Source organism: Pseudoliparis swirei, chromosome 3 (genome assembly GCF_029220125.1).
Source record: "Pseudoliparis swirei isolate HS2019 ecotype Mariana Trench chromosome 3, NWPU_hadal_v1, whole genome shotgun sequence".
NCBI lineage: Eukaryota > Metazoa > Chordata > Actinopteri > Perciformes > Liparidae > Pseudoliparis > Pseudoliparis swirei.
In genome coordinates this window covers 18,408,254-18,411,559 of record NC_079390.1, presented here as the reverse complement: position 1 = coordinate 18,411,559, position 3,306 = coordinate 18,408,254, and the positions used below count along the sequence as shown (strand labels likewise).

Sequence of the window (3,306 nt, the reverse complement as noted above, 5' to 3'; positions counted from 1 at the left end):
AAGAGCAAAAAATTGCACACATCAACAGGAGGATCAAGAGGCAGAGGTTCCCTCATCACTCTGCTATCTAAAACTACCATCAACTCAGTGATTGATGCAATCCGGAACCTGATACAAGAAAACATCTCCGCTGACATCCAGAAAGCTGGAATGTTTTCCGTCCAGCTGGATACAACGCAGGACGTATCAACGCAAGACCAGTGCTCAGTGGTTTTGAGGTACGTGACTGATGTAGTCCACGAGAGGCTCGTTGCTGTGGTCCAGTGCAGTGCATCCACTGGACAGGCCTTTGTCCAGCTACTAACAGAGGTCCTTCAGCACTTAAAACTTGATGCAAGCATGTGCATCGGAAATGCCACAGATGGAGCATCCAACATGCAGGGGCAGTACAAGGGCTTCTCAGCACTGTTGGCAACACAGTCTCCCACACATGTCCATGTATGGTGCTATGCACACGTCCTGAATCTGGTGCTGGCAGACACTACTCAAATCGTCATTGAGAGTGGATCACTCTTTGGTCTCCTCAATGACACAGCAGTGTTCCTAAGGGAGTCGTACCAGAGAATGAACCTGTGGGAGAAGGAGAGCCAGGACAAGAGGCACAGGCGCATTGCTCCAATAGGAGCGACACGCTGGTGGGCCAAGCACGAGGCCCTCAAGAAAGTGTATGGATCATTTGGAAAGCCTCAAGACAGTCTGTACGTTGATGTGCTGTTCACTCTCACAGCCATACAGGAGCAGAAGACTGCGAAAAGCAACATACGCACCAAAGCCAGAGGGTACAAGGAGGGCCTACTCAGGTATGAGACCATCCTGACGGCTCAAATATTCCTGAGGATATTTGAGCAGACATCTCCCCTGTCGAAGTACCTGCAGACGGAAGGGATGGACATCCTCTCTGCCCACAGAATGGTCATGTCCACACAAGAGGCCCTCAAACAGATAACGAGGGATTTCCACGCTGTCAAGGATGCTGCTGACAGCTTTGTGAAGTGGGCCACTGACAAAATTGAGGAGCAGGATGAGGAGACAGACCTGGAAGTGGAGGCTGCACTGCCACAGAAAAGAATCAAGAAAAAGAAAGCCATGCCAGGAGAAATGGCTCAGGATGAGCCAAGGGAGGATGCTGACAGAGTCTACGAGGTCACCGTCCACAACCAGATTGTTGACACAGCTATTGAGGCCATCCACAGAAGATTCCTGACCCATGGCAATCTTTATGCAGACTTGTCCTGTCTGGATCCCAAAAAATTCCATCTCATCCGAACTAGCCCTCTCCCTGAATCTACTCTTGAAGACCTCAGCAAATGCCTGGTTAGATTTGAGAGCATGGCAACGGTTGACAACCTGCAGTCGGAGCTGAAAAGCTTAGCAAGCCAGTGGGACAAGCTGAAAACATCACCACTAGAAGAATATGTGACCAGGACAGTGGAAGAGGGACCCGATGGAGGAAAGGAAGAGGACATGGAGATCATCACCAAAAGCTGTGCCTTCTTCAAAGAGTGCCCACTGTGCTGCTACCAAATTCTGCAGAGATTCAACATGCTCACAGATGCATATCCCCTGCTTGGACTTGCATACAAGTTCTTGCTGAAACTGTCAGTAACCCAGGTGGCCTGTGAGCGATCATTCTCAACACTGAAGTACATAAAAAGCAGACTGAGGAGCAGCCTGTCTTCCAGCAAACTGGAAGCCTTCATGTTGATGGCCATTGAGAAAGATGTCCTTGTGGCTTTGGACACAGACACTGTCATTGACAAAGTGGCAGAGAAGAGTGAGCTAATGAGGAAACTGCTGTTGTACTAAGGTGAGAGAATATTCTAATACAAATTAGAATTATTCATAATAATTTAGCAGTTTATTAGACTGAAAATAATTTGATAATATGACTCATTGTTATCCCCAGTTCCCCACCTCTCTAAGAATGCCCTGTATGGTTCATTGTCCATTGTTGATGAGAGTATATGCAGAGGGCCTTGCAGCCTTTTCCACTAAGTGAGTATACAGTACAGTAGCTGTCCGTTTCTTTTTTCATTTTCTGGAAGATGCTCTGATCATCTGAATCTGTCACATGATAATGTACAATTTACAATTTTGCATTAATCATCTGTTTCTCTCACCCTCTCTCTTTCCCTCTCTCCATCAGGAGACGGCATTATTGTTAGTTTGTTGAAGTGACTGTTTTCCAGATATGCTGCTATCTCTTGTTCTACGGAAAGGAAACGGTACTTATAATGATGCAATTATTAATAGTACTACTACTAAATTATCATGTCTCAGCCTCACCCTTGTCTCTGTTTCTCTCTCTCTCTCTCTCTCTCTCTCTCTCTCTCTCTCTCTCAAAGGCTGCCGTCATTTGTTTGAAGAGAAGACATTTCACTGGAGTGGACTTCACACTTTCTTTTTTGTTTAGCAGTGAGTTTACAGTATGCTGTATTTATTACTAGTACTAAATTATTTGAATTTATTATTTAATATAATAAAACATTTGAAATTATTCTTTGACTTCTGGTGCTTTTTATTTGATAACATTTTACTTCTACTGTACTTGAGTCAAGTATGGAGATTGTGTACCCCATGGCCACCACCGCCAGTCAAGAGTGAGTGAGTACACTGGTCTATTTGCACTGGTACCATTGCTTACTGCATGTAGTCATCTTTGTAGTGGTTTGGGGGAATACTGTATATACAGGACTGTCTCAGAAAATTAGAATATTGTGATAAAGTTCTTTATTTTCTGTAATGCAATTAAAAAAACAAAAATGTCATGCATTCTGGATTCATTACAAATCAACTGAAATATTGCAAGCCTTTTATTCTTTTAATATTGCTGATTATGGCTTACAGCTTAAGAAAACTCTAAAATCCTATCTCATAAAATTAGAATATTTCCTCAGACCAAGTAAAAAAAAAAAATTATAACAGCAAAACAAAATCAAACATTTGAAAATGTCCATTAATGCACTCAGTACTTGGTTGGGAATCCTTTTGCACGGATTACTGCACTGGACAGTTGCAGAGTGGTCCAAAGTCCTCTTTTCAGACGAAAGCAAGTGTTGTATTTCATTTGGAAGTCAAGGCGCCAGAGTCTGGAGAAAGGCTGGAGAGGCGCAAAATCCAAGTTGCTTGAAATCCAGTGTGAAGTTCCCACAGTCAGTGATGGTTTGGGGAGCCATGTCAGCTGCTGGTGTTGGTCCACTGTGTTTCATCAAGTCCAGAGTAAATGCAGCTGTGTACCAAGAGATTTTAGAGCACTACATGCTTCCGTCTGCTGAAAAGCTCTATGGAGATGAGGATTTCATTTTC

The 3,306-nt window shown here is 43.8% G+C and overlaps 1 long non-coding RNA gene across 1 annotated transcript; it reads left to right on the top strand.

Moving 5' to 3' along the window:
- The first annotated feature begins 1,727 nt into the window (after positions 1–1,727).
- Positions 1,728–2,207, top strand: LOC130210452 (uncharacterized). Its single transcript, XR_008834811.1, has 3 exons — positions 1,728–1,807; positions 1,907–1,995; positions 2,147–2,207. It is a non-coding gene; the product is annotated as an uncharacterized LOC130210452 (long non-coding RNA).
- The last annotated feature ends 1,099 nt before the right edge of the window (positions 2,208–3,306 follow it).